Source organism: Calonectris borealis, chromosome W (genome assembly GCF_964195595.1).
Source record: "Calonectris borealis chromosome W, bCalBor7.hap1.2, whole genome shotgun sequence".
In the NCBI taxonomy this organism is placed as follows: domain Eukaryota; kingdom Metazoa; phylum Chordata; class Aves; order Procellariiformes; family Procellariidae; genus Calonectris; species Calonectris borealis.
Window position 1 is genome coordinate 27,322,215 of NC_134351.1, and position 14,206 is coordinate 27,336,420.

The 14,206-nt window shown below is 37.8% G+C and overlaps 1 long non-coding RNA gene across 1 annotated transcript in view; it reads right to left on the reverse strand.

The window, feature by feature from the left end:
- LOC142074721 (uncharacterized) overlaps positions 1-14,206 on the reverse strand; it is a 47,283-nt gene that overhangs the window by 13,456 nt on the left and 19,621 nt on the right. Inside the window, exon 2 of the long non-coding RNA XR_012670679.1 lies at positions 3,637-3,715. This is a non-coding gene — a long non-coding RNA (uncharacterized LOC142074721). The remainder of the gene's footprint in view (positions 1-3,636; positions 3,716-14,206) is intronic.

A 14,206-nucleotide genomic window follows, 5' to 3' on the forward strand; every position in this document is an offset into this window, starting at 1 on the left:
GACCTCGTACCCTTTGAATATGACAACTCCCTATCACAGAGCCATACATATAAGGCACACAAAAATTTGTAAGTTACATTCCTCATCTAAAGATGAATGCTGTCCTGAACTGAATCCTTTATGGTAACCAGGTGAATAAATACTGCAACTAGAGTGGATTAAACAAAGAAAAGATTCTAAATTCTTTTATCCCATTAAGTTACTTTAGGAACAGCTTGAACTCACCCTCAAGGAATAACAAACAAGGGGTTAACAGCATTTTGAAAAACCAAAACATAGAACATCCACTATATCCTTATTATCTAAGACAGTGGTAATGCTTGGAGAATTCTTAGCTGAATAGTAGTTTCAAGAAAAGGAAATCTAGTAAGCCTGTCTTTAATAAATGCATCCTTTGCCAAGTGTTTCTCTTCACCAACCTGCAAAAACAGCTCCTATATGCAGTCTTCAAATGCAATGTCACACTGTCTTGCACGTAATTTTATGACACATTACTGCTTTGTTTTTCAGAGTAAAGTATATTATATACTCTTGGTTCTTGGGAAAGGCTGCTAGCAATGATCACACTTTGAAAAGCACGTTAAAGCTTGATTTGCTGTCCTTTGTTTCACAGCACTGCAGACTATCAGATTGAGATCTGAAGAAGGTTCATCATTCTAGGCTATTTTTCACTTGTTTGTATATTGTATTTTGAGCTGCAGTATTATAACTGTTTATTATAGTAAAGTCTATGCTTCTTTAATCAAACCAAGATTATACAATTTCACTACTTTCCAAGCCTAGCCAAAATTGGGATTTGGATGAAGGTGAACAAACTATGATTCAATCCTGAAAACACCGTGTGATGCAGTCTTCTAGAAAAAATGGACTGGAGTGTTTCTGCAACTTTTTTGCTGAAGAGGTTCATGTTCCAAGAATCCCATTAATACACTGCTACTCCCAGATTATCCAGTAGTAAACACTTACAACAGACACTAACTGCTGCCTCTGGACAGCCAAGAGGAAGCTGCTAACTCTTGATACCAATTTCACAATAGTTATTAATCAGTTTTGGCCTAGGCTGCTGCAGTATGCAGCATTTACTGCTACTCTTGAACATCATCTGAAAAGTATGAACTGCTCATCCCCAAAAAGGGGTTCAGATTTTTGGCACCAAATTCAATGTATACTGCAGCAAGTTATCTTTAATGAGGTATGTAGAAGTTTGTCTACAATCAGATGGAAACTGGCCCTCTACTGAGTTTCAGTACTGAGACTTCTGAACCATTACTGAAAAAAGCTTAATAGTATAGACAAACAGTATAGACAAAACAATTTCAGGACAGCAGCTGAAATGTCAATAGCATCATTGTAGTTAGCCTGTCATGCTTTTAATAGAATCCGACCCTACATGGTCTCACAATGCTGCAAAAACTACTTTAGTACCATTTCAATTGCACTTGATAGCACTGCTCTTGAATGCTTAACTCTGTGTAGCAACTCATCGTATTTTATCTTGGCCTGATACAGAATAAAAACATCTGTGAGATGGCTCCAACTAATAGCTGATCCTTATCCACAGTTCCACAATGTTTCTAGCGTCTCCCCAGTGACCAAACTCTACAACTGCTCTTGCATTAATTCTTGCTTTGAGCTACAGCATATACATTATCAGTGGAATATTCTGCTTTAGAGATGCAAAGGATATTTTCCGGCAGTTGTTCTAATTTTGAAACATTCTTGCAATATTGGTATCATTTAACCTCTACAAAAAGTCCTTTTATTGGCAAATATTTGGGGATAATTTGGTATGGCACCTTCTAATTGCAGACAGCAACTTTCACAAAAGTGTCTAGCCTGTAGAAACTCAAAAAAAGTTTTGTGCATCTAGAATGTGCACCTAGATGCACAATATTGCAGGAAAATACTATTCAGTCTGACATTTAACCTAATACTTGAAAGAACTGAGGATAAAATAATCATTTAGTTTACATGTATCAAAAGCTGACAAGCAAACAATGGAATTAAATAAAATGATTCAATGGCTGCTAGCATCAGATATCAAAAAAACCCAACTATGATATGAGCATCTTCAACTTGATGAGAACACATAATGACATTAGAAATAACCACTTCACTTACAATTCATTTACACTAATACCAAGAGAACAGAACAGTTGTATTTCAAATTAGTATCACTTTAACTCAACTGTAAGTATAAACTCTCATAGCTAGACAGGGTAATGTAAAACCCTAACTTAGGATAATGTACATTTAAATACAAAATGGAAGATAGAAGAGTATTTATTTTGTGGGTCTGTCTTTGCACTGTAGTCTCTTTCAGATCTACGTATCCATCACCTGAGGTCACAATAGGGAAATGTGATACTGTAAATTCAGGCATTATAAAAACTCTATTTAGATGATTTTTTTTTTAATGTTAAAGAACAGTGCTACAATAATCAAATGCAATTCATAATATGTAGGGAAATGTAGGTCTATTGACTTGGTGAATCTTATTTACATAGTGACTCATGAACTCTTGTACATTAAATGAAATTTCCTGAATCCGAAGTTATGCAATTAGATTAGCAAGATAATCATGTTCACTAAAATACAGTATTATTTTTTTACCTAATTTTTAAACCTAGAATTATGCTATTACTTTTTAAATTCAGAAAAAAGTTTACAAAAGATCTGAATCTACTGACAGGTAAAAAAATTTATTATTGCTACATCTATATTACAAAGCATGAGAAATAAAAAATCTTTAGTTGTTAAAGTAGGTGTGTTTTTTTCCAATAGCCTGTTAAACTTCATCTGTCTCAACTTGTAGTTATCATTACAAATGTTCAATTTATAAATACAATTTCCAAATATTTCTTAAGTAGTTAATATAGCTTCAGGGATACAAGAAAGTACATATAATATGAACTGTCTGGTACATATGATGGGAATTTTTTTTTCCTGAAGATTCAAAAGCAATATGAAAACCAATGAAAAGCATGCTTCTGCTGTGACACATTCCCCCCAGAAGTCTTACAAAAATTATACTATCGAATAATGCAAACATAAGTGTCAGGTTGCATCTAGAGTAACAGACCACACATTATGGAAGAACTTACAAGAAAAGATTGCCAAATTTCTGATCTGCTACTGATTAGCAGAAGAATGTTATGCATTTGTTCCTAGTTGTAATCTAACCTTCATGCATATTCAAAAGCTAGAGTATACGTGCATAGTAACAATAACCTTGCATGATGCTTCTTTACACACTTTAATAATATGGGTCCTAATGAAGATAATTTCAGGAAGCTGGCAAATTCTGTATAATTTCACTACACAGAAATATACCCAGATCTCAAAAAGTACAAACTTGTTATAAATTACAGCTCATATTGGTCCTTGACCACAATATAATAATAATAAACAAGGTACTCATCATTTTATATTGCTTCATACTTTGAATGCCATATTTCCTTCGCATACTTATGTTTTACTAATGTTCCCCTTTTAAAAACGTATGAAGGATTGTTGCTTTGTAGTTCACATTTATACGGCTTTCCTAGAATAATGCAGAATACCATACTGAATGCCTATTGTGCAGAAATAACCCTGAAAGCTGTATCATAGCAGTATGCAGTAGAAAATCCGTACCAATTTTTCATCAACTGCAATGAGTTGCGTGTCTCGAGTTTGGTCCTGTGCCAGCCGCCATGTGGAAGTGTTCAGTGACCTGCAGTGCAAGACTTGAAGTTAAAAAATGATTCATGCAATGAGAAAATAGAGGCAGACAAATCTTACATAAACAAGTTACTTTAACGATATCCATCTTGTAAAAAAAATTGAAGAGGGAGAGATGAGGGCACAAAAATCCTTTTTCTCCCCAATTAGTTCTGTCTGCTGAGTTTTTGGCAGACTCCCACTTAGCAGTTCACAACAGGCTGCACTTTATGTCAGCCTACAGGCTCTCTGTCACAGAGAGACTGCCAGTGGCAAGGACTGTACTGCTCTATATGAATGTACAGTAGCTGGTTTGTCACGAACAGACAGAAAAATACAAGGCTGCTGCAAGCATTCTGGAACTCTGATCTTTAAAATGATGGCATCAGAGGAAAAAAAATCCTAAATCTATTTGTAATGGTAAAGCTCCAGTTCTACACTTTAACAACAGAATATTAACAAATTTAAAAAAAAAAAAAAAAAAAAAAAAACAAACAAAGCAAACCCTAAGCTGATAATTCAAACAAAATTTTCTGTCTTTGAGTGGGCAAAGCTCACAACTATTTTGCTTCATTTCTAAATCAGTATGGGTCAGCTTATTAGCTTCCAAGAAATAAGATTAATCTTCTTGCATAATTACTAAACCTGTAAGGTACAGATGGAAACACGGAACCCAATCCCACGTCACTGAATTGAGAAGTAAAATTTGCCCATAATTTGCATTATGTCACTAATGACAGGATTAGGCCCTTTGAGTGCAAATCATCTTTTGGCAAAACACACACAACAGCAAGTGAAACAAGCCCAATTCTCTAAACTAATAGTGTGCTTCATGTTCGATTAAGGTCATTTTAAACAAATGAGGCACAAAAGTGCAAGAATATACACAACTAAACAGTTAGAGGGACTAAGCCACTTTCGTTTCAACTGTTCTTTGGAAGATTACCTAATTTGGGAAGCCAGACATACTTGCAAATGCAAATTAACTTTGAGATTTTGCCTATGGGATGCTTACAACCATACTTCTAGTAATTTAATGCTATTGGTAACGTTTACCTAATTTTTGAGGAAACCATCCATAAGTGCCTTCAAAAAGCACCACAGCTTTTAAAGCAGAATTCCAAGACTTTTAGAAAATCTGCAATACTATCTAAACTAACCCCTCCCCAAATAAACTATAACTGTTAAATAGTCAATAATGTGAACGGTGTATCAGGACCAGATAACTTGCACACACTCATTCAAAACCTGTAGAATTAAACCAGTGTATCTTATATCGCATTCTACTAAGCCACGAGAACATGGAAGACATAACTGGGGGAACAGTCCCTGTAACACATGCATCTACCTGTGTCTTCTAATCTTAAATCCCTCTCCAATTTTTGTGGATTCTGGTGAGAATGCATTTGAAGATATGAACTTGATCATTTGGAAACATAACAACTCATAATTCTAATTAATATCAGATTAGCTGTGCTGGATTCAACACATTAACTAAACAAGCATTCAATTTTCAAACAATATTAGCATGGTAAAGTTTTTAGGAGGTAAAACCTACACTAGAAAGGAATTTGAAATTAGTGACTATAAAGCAAGCCACAAGAATCTTATAAAACTAAGCAACTGGAACAAAGTTCAGTTCAGTAATATTTCAAATGCAGATTCCCACAAATCTATACTTTATCACAGATTACACTCTACTAAATTACCTTCCATTTGCCAATAACAACTACAAAAAATCTCCACATAATGAAAAACAAACTCAAAGCACAAAGTTTATATAATCACCCAACTTTGCGACATGGACAGACACATCTATTCCTATTTGAAATGACAAAATTTGTTTGCAAGGGCACTTTGAAGAACAAGATGAAGTTTTCAGGGACGCAAAGGAGCACAAGAATTTCACAAACATCTACATGATAACTACTCTATTACCTCAAAATCTCTGTCCCAGAGAGCTTCTGGCTCAACACAGCTGTCATTTTTTAATTGTACATATTAAAAAAAAACATCATAAAAACAGGATAGACTGATACTGCAATATGCTATAAAGAAATGGCTCTTAGATGGTTCTTCTTCAAAAACACACCGAAGGAGAAGTTATCCTAAAAGTCTCCTGAACAGCAGCATAACACTTGAGTTCCAATGGCAAGTAGCTGAAGCCATGCAATTTCCAACCTTAAACAAGGCAAAACACTGTAATAGGAAAATGAGTTTCCCCCCATCTCAGGAATTTTAGTATCAAAGTAGTATTCTGCAGGTATTCTAGAACTTCATGTGATATGGTGTTCACTACACTACTTAATATATGGCCAAAGAAGGATATTGGATTATGCAATCAAATTGGTCCTTTCTAGATAGAAATAGTCTAAGAGATGAATCAAGAAGTTCTCTGAACCTTGCTCTGTGAAGAGGTCTGATGAATATGTAAAGGTTTGAGTATGCCAGGTTTTGAGTAATTAGGCAGATCAGAATCACACTTTTTCTTGTAATATAAATGCAAGTCGGAACAAAATTTAGCACAATTTAGTTTGAGTTTGGGTTGTGTCTTTTTTAATTTGGAAAAGAATTAATCAGCTTTGAAAAGTATAAATGCCATGCCATTCCAAAATTATTTCCACTCAGCATTATGTCATCTGACATAATTTTTACTCAGATGATTGCTCATTTTGGAAATTTCTGTCTTTGCCAGAAAAAAAAATTAAAGAGATCTCATACCATTATAGTTAATAGGGAAGAGCAGGGTAAAAATCCCACCAGATTAAAGGTGGGCAGAATCTCTCTCTGAGATGCCTCTACACTGCATATAGAGGGAGCTGATTTTTTGGCGCAAGGTGTCTCTGTCAACTGGGATAAATCACAAGGCATCACACCTTACAGCTCTCCATGATGATGTTTTAGCTCTTCTACAAAAGCAGACAGACGGTTTACTGACCTAAATCAGTTTCTGCTCCTCTTTATCATTTTTCAAAGCCATTTCTCTTGACTACACCATTCTGGAAAAAGCTCAACTGTTACTGTAATTTGCAACCTTGTATGTTTCTTAAATGCCCAGCCTTCTGCCCATCCCTGGACTGCAATGAGTTGGAAAGAATATACTTTCCTTAAGAACTTCCTATTTGAAAAGTGGTTGAAAACTGGCATTTAGACTAGACTAGGAATGTGAACTGTAAGTCCATGGAGGTGTGTCTGTGTAAGAATACATAAAACACCAGTTTTACTTTAAAGAGGACAAGCTGTTAATATTTCCATTTGTTGCATCTCTCATAGGAAAGTAACCTGGAGCTTAGAAATACCAGCAACTCTGAAATATCATGTGATCTGAAATATTACTATTTAAAAGTTAATAGAAAGTGTTACTTGGATCCCAGAGCACTTGTTTAATTTTCAACAGGTTTCATTGCAAGTTTGTCCCTAATGTCAGGCACTTAACTGAGGAGATAACCAGGAAACAGACTTCTTTCACACAATCCTCTCTTTTCAAACTCCCACAATGACAAGTATCATTTCATCACTCAAATTTCCCCTTAGAAATCATATAAACTTGACAACACTTACTTTACCTTCAAATTAAATGAATATGCAATCTAAATCACTTAAGTGACAACTCCATTTAAACCTTTTATTCTGTCAATTCTCACAAAATTCCCAATTAATACTTGCCTCTGCCCACATCCACCTTGACCTTTAGGTAGCTTTTGTGACAGATAAACTTGCAGAAGTATAAAACATACTTTTTACAGTTCCACTCTCATACGGTTCTCCTCCTTTCTTCTACTACTGACCTCTTAGTAAGCAATATAGGTCCACATTATCCCGTTTTGCCTTTTTTTGACTGCTTATGCATTTTTTTTCCTGTCAAAACATCTTGGGATGAGGCCTTAAGAGCAGGAAGTTCCATTTCTTAACCTGTTCCAAGACTAATTGAGCTCTGATTTAATATTACTGTACACAGAATACTTTAAATAATAATAAATAGACCAGCAATATAATTCTAAAGTTCAGAAACTATACAGAAAGTTTTATATGTAATAGCTAGCAACAATAAACCCTGCTATCTTCTAGGCTCATTAATGTCCAATTCAAAACACAGATCAGACAAACTTCCTTACTATCTAATAAACAAAGTGTGACAAGACTCCAAGCTGGCCAAAGCTCCATTGTGGATCTGCCCAAACATTTTTCTTATAACGAGCTCCCTAGTGATGAACAAACAAGCTTTTAAATGTAAAAGCCTGGGTTTATTAGAATAGTTAGCCTTTTAAAACAAAACCCCCTCAAAATTACTTAGACAAAAGTAAAATTAAGGTTTATAAAAAAAAGTCACCCATGTCCTTTATGATCTTGTAGATACTTTCCCACAGTATCCCACACTAATATATGTGGCTAATCAACTCTGTAGCTTCTTGGATTATAACCAACCCTTCACAAGGTCTTCTAGTCCCTAAAAAGTTTTTCTTTCTGCCATCAAGGAGGCTTGACTGTATGGCTGATGAAGACACCACACTTAGCACATCAGGGACTCAGACAGCAAAGTTCTCCTCTAGCTGAAGTCAGTCTTTCTGTGCCTCTTCCTTCAGATGCATCTGGCATCACACTCCTCCTAAAGTATACTCCCTCTCCCAAATCTCCTAGTCACTCTCTTAATGGAAGATACCTTTTTTGTTCTTTATATGTTAGTCTGTCACACAAATATGGAGGTGTCTTTGTGCTTCCACAAGCATGGCTAACTTGGCATGAACCTATAGCAGCTCCTTTGGCTAGAAAGAGACCACCACTCAAAATGTCATTTGGTTTGCAATTATGAAAGTGGTATTTTCTCCCCACCCTGCACCACTGTGTTGGGCATTTAAACTCCTTAAACTTTATCTATATGAACCTGTATCAATCATCATTTTACACTATTATAATTTAATCATTTCTATAATTTATTATCATTTCATTATACCCATTTCTACAGTTCACTTAAAATATAGCTTTGTATAATACAATTTTGTCTTTAACATCAGTCTGATCGTGGTCCAGCTTCAGCATGAACTTTAAGATCTGCAATAAAACAATACACTTTAATGACATTTCTGGGTTTCAGTGTTAGGAATTTAAAAAAGGTTAAGGTCACTTTTTCTTCCACAGTGCACAGTTCTTGAGAGAGGCATTATAGACCTGAACATTGCATCCAGACCGGGTTATGGCTACAACTTGTTATTTTAGAGTCTCACAGTAAATCTAAATTTCTTTTATACTGAGTAGAGAGACAAGAGTAGAAACTTGGCAAAGACTACACTACATGGTCGTCTTGTTAAATACTTGTAAAAATACTCTTACATTAGCTCAGTAACATGGAATGAATTAATGATGATTACTAGTGAAAATGTGAATTTGTAGAGTTCAAAAATTTCTATAGGTTTTGCGTATCTTGGAAAAAAAAATCCTGTGATCATCTAACCACATATGTGTCTTCCATGAGAAGCATGTACTCCCTTTCCAGCAAAGTCACAAATGGGTTCCGCATCTCTGCTACACAAACAAAGGGGTCCATTGAGAAGCCATTTTAAGTTCTCCAGTTCTCGCTACAATATTTACACCAGTTTCAGGTCTCTCGACCATCTTATCCCACTGTGGGATAAGGATGTAGCAGAGTTCCTTGTTTCAGGGGACATTCTTATGTCTCCTCTTCCCTTCTTACATTAGAGGCCCCAGCTTTGTTGACGCCATTAACCAGTTCTGTTGAACTGGAGAAATCAAACAGTAAAAAACTGGAAAGCAAAAGTCTTTTGTGATATCTGGATGAAGGAAATTAAGGCATCTGACTTAAACATTTATCTTGGTAATTTTGGATATCTGTATTCAATCTCTAAAATTCAACAAATTTGATCTTCTTAAATATCTGTTAAATAACCTATGTTTAACCCATATATGCTTTTGTTTGTTTAACCACATAAGTGGAAAAATACATTGAAGTCTTACAGAAGAGAATGCCTGCTACAGAGCCTCTGGAAATGTCACGAAGAATCCCCCACAAGCCTAGTGGAAGGTGAAAAGCAGCCATATTTACAAGGCATGAATTTGCCTTCCATAAAGAGCAACGCTGTTACTGGCATGTTACAAGTTTTCACATCTGGGTGTTGTATATTTACCTGATCTAATTTAGTAGCTGAGATTTTTTTTTAATTCATTGCACGAAAAAAGGCTTCTTAACCTCTTTATGCAACACATCTGACTTTGATCTATTAGCACCCCCTTTTGGTCAACTGTTGGAGATATGTTAAAGAAAACCAGATATCACAGCACAGGTAATCAGATCACAACATAGAGATGAAACAAAGTCTTGAAGAAAATCTCACGTGCCTCATGAAAAATGAAGGCACTCATTAAGAAGTAAGTCTAAACGGAGTTTTAAGTATTCTGATACTGAATGACCAGAGCACCAGTAGGTGTGCATATACATATATGCAGAAGCTTTACTGAACACTTCAATACATTGAACAGACAATCATTCTTAGAAACCCAACTTTTTTTAATATTTTGGCATTTATCAGGAATAATATAAGCTTCACAGTGTACAGCCACTATAAAAACATTGAAATTATGATCAAAAAGAACATGGAAAAACTGCCAGCTCAGAACTTCCACAGCATCCAACCTAGTCACACACTGCAATTAAGTAGACTAAAACCAAATTAGTATAATGTTCTTTCATATAAAATATAGACATTAATGACTACCTGTTATATCATGTCAGATACAGTACAGATCATGGTATTCAGCCCCAATATAATGCATTTTTATAAAGACAGCTTGTAAAGTTGAACTTGTGAGAGATGAACTTAAATACAATGAGATAATACGTCCTTGGTAGTAGATTTAATATTGTAATTAAAGTGACAATGACTTATCAGAGTCAATGGTATTTTATTTTTACCAGGATACATTTACTATTCTTAAAACATCCCAACATAAAAAAAATGTGGAATATAAAGCCAAACACTGCCTGTGGAGACCATGTAGTTCTATTTTGTAGGATAAACTGCATGAGTAACTTTTCAGTTTGGAGGAGAAGCAAGTTGCCCATTTATAAATAGTTACATTCTCAGACAATACTGGCACATCATAATTTTTCCTTTGCCTACAAAATGATGTTAAATTATAAACACAGTAAATTATGTTTCTGAATGGATGAAAGGAATACCGATTTATTTAATCTAAACTACTGAAATTTCTGTATTAAGTGGCAAAAAAGATCAAAAATTAAATAGAAATATATAAACACTGCTTCTACTTGCTAAAAGGTTCACATACAAAAATATATATATATATTCCAGGTGTGGGTTTGGAAAACAGTGCAGGAACTGACTGTGCTTTTCTGTTAGGCAAATCTGCATTATGAAAAGAAGCACTGGTCATCTAAATGTACTGAATAAACAAGAAAATAACTTTTAGCATTTCACTTGTGGCTTGAAACAGTGTGTATCTTCAAAGCTAAATATTAAGTTCATCTGTCTTTAAAAATATTAAATTAGTTAAGTTTCCAAGTAGTAAATACATTATTAAATAGGAAACAGTCGAATTTTCGTTATTTTAGTTTCTACTTTAATTATCCCATGGATAAGGAAATGCTATTGACATATCTAAAGACAGCCAAGCTATCAGCTGACCACAGCACTATGCAAACACAGTTGTACTCCTTCCAGAACTACCGTAGGACCAGAGCACTATAGCCACTCCTGGCACCCCAGTTAAGTCCCCAGGACAAAAGTCATCTCTGTTAACACATGGCTGGAGTTGCCCACCATCAGTTTCCGTCATTAAAACAGCTTTCACAGGGTCAACAAGGAATGAGGAAGGTTAGCTATGACTTAGGGCCAGGCCTGCACTGCCCCTGACCCAAACAGGGCCCATTTGAGCTGCCCTCTGGCCATTTATTTGAGCTAACGCCACCAGGCACACAACAAAGAGCAGCACAGCCCTTCAGAAGGCTCCACAATGGCCAGACAGTAAGCACGGGCAAGGCTCAACCTACTCCTGCACAGCTATGCAGGTGTCTCCACCATGCTTTTGAGCGCTAAGCCTTATACGAGCATTAATTAGGTGGGTACATGAATGGCGCAAGCATACACACAATGAAAACACCTTTTTGGCGCCCAACGAAGGGCTCAAAGGGTTGAGATAACGATAGATCTGACCAAAGTGTGTTAAGGCAAAATTCTTATAAGCATTCATTATATTGATTGGTCACAATGTTGATGTATTGGCTGTCAAAGTTGTGGGGCTGGCTCTCAATGTTGGGTCATGTAATACCTTGCTTGCAGTATATGTTCCCTTTTGTGCTGTTTATCATTAGTCGGAACTGGGCCAAGATTATAATTTTGCTGCTGTTTTATGAGGTGATAAAATCATTGGTCGTAAGTCTAATCTGGTATCTGAACTCGGAACTGCCGTCATTTCTGTACCTTGGGAACTACCTCTTAGAAACTATTAGTAATTGCACTTTTTTCTCCTCGGAGAATGAATTTAAGAGGGAGACAGGATGGGACACTTTCTCCCACTTGTTCATCTTCCCTTCCATATCTTCAGAAACTCCTTTGTCTTCTATCCTCTTCATGAAGATGTCCACAATATTCCCTGAGAATTTTGAATATCCTTGGGATGTTCAAACAAGCATGTTCATATTGCTACTATGTCTCCTGAATGAGGTTCAGGCCTTGTTTAGGGTTAAACAACTATTCAGGAATACAGTCCAGAGATCAACCCTCAGGAACAAGAAAAGAGGGAGGGCAAAAGGCGATGCCTCGTCGGGGCGGGCGGGTGCCGGGGGCGGCGGGCAGCAGGAAATCAACCCCAGCAACAGACACGGTGGCTACTCAAAACCCCACGACAGGCACTGTGGCTACATCAACCCCCACGACAACCCCTGTGGCTATTCAAACCCCGGCAACAGTCACCGTAGCTTCTCCAACCCCTGCGACAGGCACTGCAGCCACTCAAACTCCGGCAACAGGAGTCAAACTCCGGCCACTCAAACTCCGGCAACTGCAGTCAAAGGCAGCCAAGTGGTACGCCACAAATGATATCGCTAATGCGTTCTTCTCAATCCCTTTGGCGGCAGAGTGCAGGCCACAGTTTGCTTTCACTTGGAGGGGCGTCCAGTACACCTGGAACCGACTGCCCCAGGGGTGGAAACACAGCCCTACCATTTGCCATGGACTGATCCACACCGCACTGGAACAGGGTGAGGCTCCAGAACACCTGCAGTACATTGATGACATCATCGTGTGGGTCAGCACAGCAGAAGAATTTTTTCAGAAAGGGGACAGAATAATTCAAATTCTTCTGAAGGCTGGTTTTGCCATAAAACAAAGTAAGGTCAAGGGACCTGCACAGGAGATCCAGTTTTTAGGAATAAAATGGCAAGATGGACGTCGTCAGATCCCAATGGATGTGATCAACAAAATAACACCCCTGTCCCCACCAACTAGCAAAAAGGAAACACAAGCTTTCTTAGGCGTTGTGGGCTTTTGGAGAATGCATATTCCAGATTACAGCCTGATTACAAGCCCCCTCTATCAAGTGACTCGGAAGAAGAACGATGTCAAATGGGGGCCTGAGCAACGACAAGCCTTTGAACAAATTAAATAGGAAATAGTTCATGCAGTAGCCCTTGGGCCAGTCCGGGCAGGACAAGATGTAAAAAATGTGCTCTACACCGCAGCCGGGGAGAATGGCCCTACCTGGAGCCTCTGGCAGAAAGCACCAGGGGAGACTCGAGGTCGACCCTTAGGGTTCTGGAGTCGGGGATACAGAGGATCCGAGGCCCGCTACACTCCAACTGAGAAAGAGATATTGGCAGCATATGAAGGGATTCGAGCTGCTTCGGAAGTGGTTGGTACTGAAGCACAGCTCCTCCTGGCACCCCGACTGCCGGTGCTGGGGTGGATGTTCAAAGGGAGCGTCCTCTCTACACATCATGCAACCGATGCTACGTGGAGTAAGTGGGTCGCACTGATCACACAACGGGCCCGAATAGGAAACCCCAGTCGCCCAGGCATCTTGGAAGTGATCACGAACTAGCCATAAGGCAAAGATTTTGGAATATCCCCAGAGGAGGAGGTGACGCGTGCTGAACAGGCCCCACCGTATAATAAACTACCAGAAAATGAGAAGCAATATGCCCTGTTCACTGATGGGTCCTGTCGCCTTGTGGGAAAGCATTGGAGGTGGAAAGCTGCTGTATGGAGTCCTATACGCCAAGTTGCAGAAACTGCTGAAGGAGAAGGTGAATCGAGCCAGTTTGCAGAGGTGAAAGCCATCCAGCTGGCCTTGGACATTGCCGAACGAGAAAAATGGCCAGTACTTTATCTCTATACTGACTCATGGATGGTGGCAAATGCCCTGTGGGGGTGGTTGCAGCAGTGGAAGCAGAACAACCGGCAGCGCAGAGGTAAACCCATCTGGGCTGCCGCATTGTGGCAAGATATTGCTGCCCGGGTAGAGAACCTGACTG